Genomic DNA, 12034 nt, shown 5'->3' with positions numbered 1-12034 from the left:
TATACGGTGCTGATTTGTTTCTTGATTTGTATAAATTACTACTAATTGTGGCTTTTAAAATTTTGTAATATAAAATGTGTATTATGTGGTCTATATTTCATTTAAGTTTTTGGTATATTTTACAATAACATTTTACTTAAACAGTGTTTTTTGTTTAACAATTCTAAATTTGGCAGTGAAACACGACAGATGAACTGTAGAAATTTAAAATCATTTAGTTGGCAACTATTTTTAATTTCCCAACAAGGCTACACCCTGTAGTGCGCTGCATTAAACTTAATGCGAAAAACTCAAGCATGTGTAATTTGACATACACCTAAAGAAGCAGCCTAATTTGGCTGTTAATGGAACTGGAATAATTGAATTATGAACAGCCTTATATCTAAGTTGATCTGATTATTAAAGAGCAATCCATGCAAATTGGAGAAAAAATATGTGCACATGCAGGCTGTTTTACAACACGAGTCAAAAATAGCAGATGCATCACGTATGAGATTTATGAAACGTCACAAAATGGTGAACAGGGCCTGTAATGGCTGTCTCGCTCGTGCATCTACATACACAGTGCCCTCTGCTTGCAGTCTGAGAACGAGTGTTACGGAGAGACCTAGGACATGATCCACTAGATGTCAGTGTGATGCTTTGTCTGTCACGATCAGAAGGCTGGACTTGAGGTCTGTGAGCTCCTCAACAGCTGCTGCTGAGACAAGGGTAATTCATTACATAGCACACTGACAATCGCTCTGCTGCCTTGGTCTGGCAGTGTCTGGGTGCTGTGCTGGTGACTGGAATCTGCTTAAGGCAATTTTGGTTTTGGCTTTATTATTTCAGTTATTGAAAATGGCAAACTGCTGAATATGCTTTGCATTATTTCAATGAAACGTTACATGCATACATTGTTTCAATACATACTATTCTCAAACAATGACCATTGTGTGTCATACAATGCAGACCGAGGTAATTACAAAAACCTCATGTTTTATGGCAGATTACGCAGTTGATAAAAAGGGGTTTGGAGATGAGGTACATGAAAGCTGCTCAACCCGAACGATCAACTCCTAGCAGCTTTGTGTCCCTCATGCTAAGCTCTTAACCTTCCTCAGGTTGTCAGTGAATGGAGTCCCACGTCACTGGTCTGTATTTAACAATGTGGCAGCAGGATGGCTACCATGCAGTCTCTTAAAAGAGCTGTATGGAGGTCAACGTTGAAGAGGAGGAGGGGTCTTCCCCCAGCAGACAGACCCTGGAGGCCAGGGGGCCCTCAGGCAGGCAACAGCGCAACAGCTGTTATGTGCTCAATGGCCCCTTTTGTTCTCTCCGCACAGACGCTGGTGGCAGCAGCAGCAGGTGCCCATTGGATGATCTCCCAGCCACCACCGCCAAAAGTCACACCTAGTCGGAGCTCTGTGTCCCCTGTCTGCCACTAATATTCATAATGCCATGACTACTGCGACACGATCCAATAAAGAGTTCTCAAAGTTCTGGCTAAAACTCATGAGAACTGGTTTCAATGCTGATTGTATTGTTTTACGCTTTTATTTGTTTAGGATGAAGAATGTTTTGAAGCAATTTGGTCCTCAAGAAGAAGCTGGTGTGTGTTTCATTTGCGTTGAAATCTGTTTTTCAGAGCTGTTTTGTAGACCCAGTTGGTTTTTAAAATAGATCACCGAAAAAAAAATTATACTTTATTTTCACTATATGGAAATTTGAACCCTATGTTACCACAAAGACAATAAACACTAATATTTACAGCCATTCATATAAGAAATAAACTGAAATACTAAAATAAATAAATAGACCATTCATTGAGCTTTGTAGTCCCAGTTGCCAGTCATGCCTTTTAAAAATAGATTACAAAATAAAATATATATATTTTATTGTCTCCAATATTGGAGTATTGCACATCAAGTATATAATAGATCATATTTTTGAATGAGGTAAAATGATGTTAGTTACATCTTTGGTTGGTAGGTCATTCTTAGTTTGTTTAACATGTCAAAAGTCACTCCATTCAGTAGTGGAGAAGACACAAGAACAAGTTACTTTTCAGACCAACAATAGGGTCAGCTTTCAAGTCCTTGAGTGAATTGCTTGTTTGTAATTGTTAATTGAGCAGTTCAGGTACTGTCAGGGTTGAAATGTATAATCAGCCTACATGCATTAATGAGTTTGTGTTGTGTTGTTCTGTCTCCTGTACGACACGGGGTGGGGAGTAAATTGTTTTAGATAATTCATTTAGATGACTCAGTTTTAGGCAAAATAAACGTGCTTTTCTCGGGTTGTTAGCGAGCCATCTCCATCAAAAGCCCCCTACGGTTCACAGAGGTAGCGGGGGCTAAAAAGCTATATTCAAACAACTTTTCTTCAGTTCAAATGAGAAAATTCAATCTTCGTTGTCTCATTTTCACTGAGAACAGTTCAACTAATGGGGTAGAAGTGATTGTGTTTTCTTTTAATACAATATTGTTATAATAAAAGGAAAAACATGATTAAGTGGGTCTCTTTATTTTATAGTTTGCAGTACAGTCTTATAATCCTTATCACCCAATAATAATAATTATTATTATTTTATTTCAAAATCATACCATGGCAAGCTATGCTACTTAAATTATATATATATATATATATATATATATATATATATATTATTATTATATTTAGTAGAATAAATAAAACAAACAAACATAATACATGCTTATTCAAATTTACCAGCAGTGTAATCCCAGTTACCAGTCATGACTTGTTTTTGAAATAGATTGTAAAATAATAATAATTTAAAAAGCATACTTTGTTGTCCCCATATGGATTTTGTTTTAGGACATTAGGCTTAGGACTTTAAACATTAATATTTACAGCTATTTATACAGTAAATATATTGAGGGAAAAAACAATACTATACATTTTATATATATATATATATATATATATATATATATATATATAGTATATTGTATTACTATATTATATTAATATTGTAATTTATATATTAATATCATTTGTGAATTGTTGTTATGCTTGTTTAGAACCAAGACCTTTTCTGTGTAACAAGTTAAAACAACAAAAAGGCCTACTTTGCATTCTTGGCTACAAAATAACTTAATCATCACCTCATTTCAACGCGACCTCAGTTATTAGAAAACACTACATAGTTTAAAAGTAAAATATCAATTTGAGTTTCGCCACTCTTATGTCAAGAACTGTGTCTTGTGAGCTGTCAAACTCAACTGTCACGGAAGCGTTCCCGCCAAACCACGTGGCAGCAACTGTTTACACACGTGACTCGCCGAGTGGCGCCCAACTCGACGTCATCAACAAAAGTCAAGACTGGGGGGTTTGAGCACAACTCAGCGTGTCATGCGCAGAAACGCAAGAAAATGTGCAGTTTGACGAGATTTTAGCGTTTCTTTCTTTCTTTCTTTTTTCTTTTTTTTAATTTATCAGGTTAGTTTCCACCAGCCATTGTTGTCAAATGATATTTATCGTGTTTTAGTAAGGTGACACACTCATGGGTCAGTTTGCTTCAAAAGTATTTAATATTTTTGGTATTTTCCCTTGGGTAACGTAACCAAACATATTACAAACTTTAGGCGGAAGAAAAACTGCAATCCAGCGACTTAACTTACCTCCATTGTTTGTGATTATAAGCAGGATTTAAGCACATTTCAGAATTTAATAAGTGGCTCCCCTTCTATTCATGAGTAAATCTCAATAACTTTTTGCAAGGTCTCACAGGAAGCTGAATTTGGATTGGAATGACGAGGAGTTATTTCACCCTGGTATGTAAAATGAAATTAGCCCACGTTTTATTAAAATCCTATAGCATTACAAATGCTTGAAATGACATATAATATATATATACATGTAGAAATAATTAACCCACATATTGTATGTTTAGTTTATGATAACAGGGAATATGAGAAATTCTTTTAACTTCATGTCACTGGAATTCTACTTGATTCAAATTCGAATTGAAATTCTGCATCCTTCAGTTCAAATGCTGCACAACTCTGATCATGAGGAAATGTCTGAATGTGTAATATTCCTGTGAAAGGATGCTGTTAGGCAGAAACCAGGCTTTGAAGTCATACGCTTCTGTCTTGGCATCTGCAAAGTTCCTGTACAGACTGTTCAGACTAGTGTTTGACATATATTAGCATATAGACCTTAGTCAGGGTTGCTCCATATTAAACTTTTTACAGAAATGAAAAGGCGGCTGTGAGGGATAGAAGTGCAGTGAACGATCAGCTCAATAAATAGAAGTACAGTGTAGCATATTGTACTGTTGTTTAACAACATAATGATTGTTCAACTTATGAAATGTCTTCATGAAAAAAAAAAAAGAAAAAAAAAATCAGCAGACAAAAACTTGCTGTGAAAAACAATAACCACAACTGCGACCTTTGCACTTGACCACATCTACTTGCACGACATATTTTGACCACAAGTAGCTTAAGTTTCTGACTTTTGATTACCAACAGGACACACTTACAATATAGTGTTGTAAAATCTAAATAAAGTTTTTACAGAGCTTTATTTACGCATTTTGTACATTAATACTTCGCACCATGAAGTGTACTTATACATTTCTATTTAGTAGTCCCTATGTATCACACAATTTAATTGTGGTGCTTTTACAAAATACACATACATCTCTGCAGCAATAAAATGTGTTACATTTTTCATAGCCTCAAATACTGCAGTGTTAGAGATAGTGTGGATTTAGTGTGCATTAAGGGACCTGAGCTTTGGCATTTTTTTAGACCTTGGACAGTTTTGTGCACTTACTTCCTGTCACGTACACATACTCTCAAGCGCCCAAGACTGTAAGTGTATGTTTTGAGACAGGCCCAAAGTCTGTCTTATTTTATGCTTATTTGATCTTGTCTGCCCCCTCGCTCTCATACTCCCCCTCCTGTTCAGTACAGAAAATACACCCACAGACTGCAGTGGAAACAGTGGAAACCAATGTGGGGGTGTTTGCAGTAAAAACACGGATGGAAACGGATGTCTTGTAAGTCACCAATACCTATTATGCTTTTTAAGCATCAAACCATATTCTTAAGTCTGTCAACTTGACATATTTCTGATGCGTTTCCACAGAAACATTTGTTCTCAATTTCAACTGTTTTTCTCTAAACAATGACACATTCCCATGAAGCTTATGAGCCAGAGAACAACTGTTAAGCCTGGTTTTAAACATGTGCAGTCCTTCTATATTGAATACAGAAGAGGGTTATGCATGTGTCAGATTTCTTCATTTGCATGCTATTTGCTTGTGAATGAATTGCATATGTCCGGGTGAGTTTGCGTTTGCCGCCCCCTTATGGTTGAGTAGACAAACTGCTCCACTGATCCGGCATCAGCTGGGCTGAGCTCACCCCAGCTGTCTCTGGGCACTGCTCCCAGTCTATTTAAAACAAGAAGAGGAGGGTGAATATAATCAGGGCTCATCTTTGTTGTATATCAGATTAAGAGGAACCCTTCGTCTGTTCTATGGGGGTGGACAGTAATTTTGCTGTTTTGTTTGCTTGCAAGACAGCATGATATTTCAAAAGTATACAGACAATTGGAAATCTTTTTGCCGCAGAATGAACAATTTGCGGTTCGGTGTTCAGCATCCTAATGCAGATTTCTTTTTATGCTTAAGCATTTAGAGTAAAAAGATTTGCGTGGTTTGTGGAAGTCTGAAAATAAATTATCTGATGTCTGAACGCAAATGAAATTTCCTAAGAACGCGGAGGCTGCCACCCTTACGCCCAGATTACCTGATAATAAAGAACATTGGGAAAGATCTGTGTAATGTAATTATGTGTGTTTTACTGTAATTGTTGTGCTTGATAGCTTCAGAAAGAAGCTGCGGGCTTTTCGATTTATTTGTGTTTAGATCTTCAGGGACCTCTGTTCCTTTTAGGTATTATGCTGCTTTGGCTGTGTGTGTGTGTGTGTGTCAAGTATGAGGGCCGTTTCCTGTCGACTCTGCCGTGTGTATTCTCTGTTCATTGTAATGCCTTTAATTAAAGTGATTTTATTCACAGGCACACAGCTGGCATCGGCGACTTTCCATTAGGCATCTGAGTGGCCGCCTCGCTGGTGGGAGGACCCGCACTGGGGCCGCTTCCTGGGGAACACAATACTAGTTTCATCTCCCCTCTGAGTTTGTTGTGTGTTTTGAATTTATTAATCATTGATTTTAATGCGTGCCTCTTGACAGTGGCAGCTACCCATGCATTAATTAATTCCTGAGATCCTCTTTTACAAAATGGCATTTAGAAACAATGCAGGGTCGGCCAGGGTTGCCTCTGACCTATAAAGAGATGTGCTGAATGCGAAATGTCAAAATTTGCTTTTATTTGTTCGTCGTTGTGGCGCTTCTTCACAGGTTTTATTGGCTCTTTTTTGTGTTGATGGCACGGCGATATAAAGGCCTATTTTTGTAGCCATTGAAATAGCAGTAAATAAAGTTCTTTATGTTTCTGCTGCTCTTTAGGCTCAGGCGTTTCGCTGAAAACGCTTCTTAAACTCACCTGCTTTGCATGTGCTGGCAAGCAGTCAATCGTCGTGCGAATTGTTGGTCTTAAGTTGCGAAGAAAGGTGCTTTGGGCTGACAATAGCTAGACTGTGTTTATCCGTTCAGGTCTTAAGGAAGTATGTTAAAAAATTGCCCTCAGTGAATTGTGTGGATTAAAAAGACAGATTAGATCTCAAAGGATGCATAGGGGAGCCGAATTTGAATTTGGAGCAGGATTTGAATGCATTCAAAGTCGCTTTATTTTTTTATTTATCGAAGAAGGGGGAAAACACTTATTCATCCATTTAAATGAGTAAATAGTCTGTGCGCTCGAAAAGATAAAAGCTATGCTCATAATCCGTATTGACACTCAGAGATGCGGAAAGGAAGATTCCTAAGACCCATCCGCACCCTGCCCCGCTGAAAGGGCCTGATCCCCATTCAGGAGGCAGACCTAATGCTAAAGATTTCCTGACAGATTTCTTTCACTGGATTGATCAGGACATGTTGCTAGTAAGCGAGCGCGCCCAGAGAGACGTTTAGGAGGGCGTTCGGTTAGCAGGTGCTTATCACTTGTCTCGAGGAGCTTCTACCAGCCGCAGAGAGCCTGATTGTGTCTGACGGCGTTCGTTGTGCTTATGTGGTAGAACGGTGAGAGACGCTCGGTTGTCCTGATACGAAACCCCTGCAGATGTCTTCTTTATTTTGGAGAGCTTAAAGGCACAGTTCATCTATTTCTCACCCTCATTCTGTTCCAAACCTGTTTGACTTTTTTTCTTTTGTGGAGATATTTGGAAGAATTTGCAACTGTTTTTCTTTATACAAGGAAAGCCAAAACAACCCCAATCGACCTCATGATACAGAGGCCACCTATATATGGTTCTGGAAGTATCCCCTCCCCAAAAAGTCTTAGTTTGAGTTTTAATCAGTGACCCAACTCTACCTACTGCAAGGTCAATCACAACAGTTTGCAAACTTTAATTTGAAGCAACACACACACACCTCTCTCTCTCTCTCTAAACATTACACATCTAAACATTTTATGTTTATTGCACAATATGCATATTATACACATATTTAAGTAGTTTGAGAGCGTAGGTAAACTAACTGGACAATTTGCAGTGGTTCATGGGCTGGTGCCAAAGAGTTCTTTTGGCACGATTTGCTTGATGCATTGTCTGATTGGTGGATAATTGTTTTTGAAAAAATCATGGGTAATGTTGTTTTTCATCAGGAATTTTGCTGTTTAACACTATTTAAAAAATAATAAAATAATGCAGACTGACGGCTTTAACAAAAGCATGCTCCATCGATTAACAACCTTGTAGCTCACAGCAGGTCTGTTTTTAAAGGTTTATAAGGTATTGTTCAAAATCAATTCCTCTGTGGAGGAAATGAATGGGATTTTTAATTCTGGAAACAGACTGGTTCATTCTGTTGACTTTTATTGTAAAGACAAAAGAAAACATACTTCAAAATATCTTCTTTTGTGTTCCATAGAAGAAGAAAAAAAAACAGGTTTGCAATGACTCACTATAAATGGTGAAAGAATGCCACAAGTGTGTGAAGGATTCTCTCAGGAACTTTTCACCGATTGATATCATCACAGACAGCCGTTTTCACAGTGTGTTCCTGTCCTTACCGTTCCCCCCCCTCTTGTGTGTTTAAGGACCCCCTAAGCTCCGCTAGCCACAAAGCCTAAATGATGCTGCCCTTTCTTTTTTCCCTCCATCTGTAAAGAGGGAAGAACAGAGGCAAAGCGCGAGAGAGAAAGAGTGAGACATCGATCAGTGCCGATCGTTACACGGCCCCGCACCCTGCCTCTCATTGTTTTTTATCTTGTCTCTCAAGCAGGGTGAACCCTTGTTGCCATGGCATCCCCCACACATTGGCGATGGCACTTCAACCCTTTAGCTTAATGATCTCTTGGCTGATAGCCTACTTGTCAGGCTGACTCGCTCTGTCAAGAAGCAAGGAGGATATTTGAATCGCTAGCATAACCATAACATCTCCTTACAAGCCATTTCCACTTTACTTTCACAAAAGCGGGGCATCTAACCACCCCCTTCCCCCCAATCGCGCACACGTATATAGGCCCGCATTGATTATTTATTTCAGACTCCTTGTAGTTCGGCATTGTACGGGTCTCCCGATGCCGAGTGAAATCTTATTTTACATGGAATGAAGCCAATTTCCATTCATTCGGTGTCTTTTTTGTTTTTTAGTCATTACTTTAAACCATCACAGTGCTGGCAGATCAGAGCCGGGTGAAGGATTACCGTTCATATAAATAGCTGGCATTGATTCGGCAAAAAGAGAGACTTCTCTGTCATTATGGAGACAGAAAATCCTAATTTAGAAATGTGAACAAAAACGCTGAGCGTTCAATTCAATTCAGTAATCCTCCATATTGCATGAAATCAGAGGTGTCGTGTTACAATGCGCAGTTTAAGTCAGTGTGGAGATTTAGACAAAAGGTAGCGCCTGGAGCTATATCATGATGTACTGAGCTAGAAAATGTGTTCTTAGTCAGTGTTTCATTTCATCTCATTCAATTTTTTTTTCATTTTTGGAAGTACCCTCTCTGTTACCTTTTTATTGCGGTATATGTACAGATCTCATTTAAATGTATGCGGTTAAGGCCTTTAATATTGAATCAGAGACACAGAACCGTGGATAGGCCCTCGTTAATTAACGTATTTTCCTTTTCTGTCTCGCTCACTGTTTCTTTCTCATTGTGTCTTTCAGGCGTGCCTAATCGTACATGACTTTGAGGAGACGATGTGCGCTAAAATCCCAGCACGTCGTATTTGAATATGGACAGAAACAGATCAGACATTAGCAACTGCTATTGATCCTCAAATAGGGGCCGAGCTGTCTGTTTTGAACGCCGCTGCCCGGTCGATCCCATCTGACCTACTGTTCACAAGGTAAAAAAAAAGAGAAAACAAAACGGGGAAGATTCTGCTCATAATTGGGTTGCGGCAGCAGTTGCTATTTTCATCGACATGAGAGGCTCATCATCTCCAATAACCAGTATCACAAGATGGAGAGTTCAGCCTCTCGTTGTTCAGCTGCATTGGGCTAAACTGATGTTAGAAAGCTGATTGTGGGTATACATTCAAGTAATGCAATCAAAGTCCACATATACTGTTCAGAACGTTGGGATTTTTATGTTATAGAAAGAAGTCTCATATGCTCACCAAGGCTGCATATATTTGTTGACAAATACAGTAAAAATAGTAATATTTTGAAATATTTTTACTGTTTAAAATCAATGTTTTCTATTTTAATATATTTTAAAATGCAATTTATTCCTGTGATGGCAAAACTGAATTTTCAGGAGCCATTACTCCATTACTTCACTGTCACATGATTCTAATATGCTGTCTTGGTACTCAAAAGCATTTCTTATTATTATTGACGATGGAAACAGCTGTGCTGCATAATATTTTTGTGAAAACCTTGATACATTTACATTTACATTTAGTCATTTAGCAGATGCTTTTATCCAAAGCGACTTCCAAATGAGGACAATGGAAGCAATCAAAATCAACAAAAGAGCAATGATATGCAAGTGCTATAACAAGTCTCACTTATACAGTATATATATATTTATAAAACGGTTAGTTCCATTCTTAAAATTGACAAATTTGAATTCCATTCATATTTAAAATTGAAATCTGTATAAATGTTTTTACTGTCACTTTTGATCAAGTTAAAGTATTATTGCCAAATAAAAGTATTAATAAAAACAAAACAAAAACAAATCGTGCTAATCCTAAACTATTGCAGGATAGAGTAAATTAATAATTGATGCAAATATATCTTAACCATGATAATTAATGTAACAAATATGTACATTGCTCTGGCAACGTACTACAAGAGTACAGACACATTACACTGAGGTGTGAACCAGATGCATATTAAAGTTTCAACACAAACCGCCCTTGGCAAAATGTTATAAAATGAAAATGAGTTTCCATTGCTGTAAAAATGCTATTGGTTTTCGTGTTAAAAAGCAGATAGATTATTTTAAATATTTCTGTTTCTTCATGCTTGACAAGTCTTCATGCATGTCAGGTGTAGGCCACCTGATTTCCTACCAGCTGTTGTTATTTATGTATGCATTTTAAATTTGTCCGAGCGCACATCTTCAGATTTTAGTCCTTCTGATGCGATGTAAATATTAATGCTATGAAATATGCCTGCTGACAGCTTAGGTAAGGATTATTTAAAGTCGGCTCCAAATTTCCATTCGTATCCTTTGGTATGAATGCATGTGCTACTTGCAGGTCTGTGGGTTTCCTCTATCTTGGACTTTTTGGACCACAGCACACAAATACATAAAATGTTTCATTTTAGTAGATCATGGAATAAACCCAGTGCGTTAAAATGCCTTGATTTAATGCTGCTGTTATCCAGGATGCTCAAGACAGGGGCTACACATCTTCTCTGTTGCTTTATTGCATTGGCCATGTGCAAGCCTTGCATGAGCTGAAGCTCAAATCTTTTGGGCACCGAACCTTTTTATGCACACCACTGGTTAGTTGTGATTTTGTCACATGGAACCACTTCCCTTTATTATCACACTCTGCTAAATGTGCCGTTTCTTCTTACACCCGTGGACTAGTGGAAACAAGTCACTAAACACCTATGATTCCTTGACCTGTGATAAAAAACGTTTTAGTTGTATCCCAAATTATGTTCAGTACTTATTTTTGTTTGTTTAAATCTAACAATTGTGACAGAATTGTGAGATGTAAATGCAATGTAAAAGTCAGACTTGTGAGTATTTTTGAGGAGAAAAAAAGACCACACTCTCATTTATTTTAATTCCAGTGTGGAAACGGGCTCCATAAGACACTGGAAAAAAAAAGAAAGAAAAAGTGTAGGATTTAATTTGAAAAAAATTTCATTCAATGTATGGATTTTTTTTTTTTTTTTTTAAATTAACGCTCTAGTGTTTGGATTTTAGAAGGTTGTTTTGTCATCTAGCACAAACATTTCTCACTCAGTGCTGCTTCTTTTTTTTTGGAAATTTGAAGTGTGAACACACTACTTACACTGTATATATAATACAAAAAGGATATTTACGCAAATTGTGGCGCACCTCTTTATTTGACATTACTTTCTTTGTCAGGTGTGAATACGGGGCAGCGTCGCTTTATTCAAATTCACCACGTCCTTTTGAGCTCCTGTGATGTCCAGAGCTGGTTATGAATAGTCTGTCAGGCAGAGAGTTGAATAAAGTCAATAAGGAATAACTTCTCCCATTACTATTTGAGGCAGTTAGATGATGGATGCCTTGCATTTACCGCTAAGCGCTATCTAAAGCACTTATAGCCACTTTTCAACCCCCAGACAAGGCAAAAGTAAGCTTGACTTTTTATCTGCTTTTATCCCAGTGCATACTTGCCGCCTTTAAAAAAAAATCCGTTTTACTATTTTATCCTCCCATAATGTAATATGTCGAGCCAAGCACTTCCTGCATATCATAAGGTATTGAAAGGTACAATTGAATTA

At 37.7% G+C, this 12034-nt stretch overlaps 1 protein-coding gene across 6 annotated transcripts in view; it reads left to right on the top strand.

Moving 5' to 3' along the window:
• Positions 1–3317: 3317 nt before the first annotated feature.
• znf536 (zinc finger protein 536) overlaps positions 3318–12034 on the top strand; it is a 306462-nt gene continuing 297745 nt past the window's right edge. For all 6 annotated transcript variants that reach the window (XM_058781896.1, XM_058781885.1, XM_058781895.1 and 3 more), the window contains exons 1-4: positions 3318–3441; positions 3724–3776; positions 4921–5011; positions 9257–9438. The gene's annotated coding sequence lies outside the window, so the exon portion shown is untranslated. The remainder of the gene's footprint in view (positions 3442–3723; positions 3777–4920; positions 5012–9256; positions 9439–12034) is intronic.

Source organism: Onychostoma macrolepis, chromosome 07, assembly GCF_012432095.1.
Source record: "Onychostoma macrolepis isolate SWU-2019 chromosome 07, ASM1243209v1, whole genome shotgun sequence".
Lineage (NCBI taxonomy): Eukaryota > Metazoa > Chordata > Actinopteri > Cypriniformes > Cyprinidae > Onychostoma > Onychostoma macrolepis.
The sequence above is the reverse complement of the archived record's forward strand: the minus strand, read 5'-3'. Positions and strand labels throughout refer to the sequence as shown.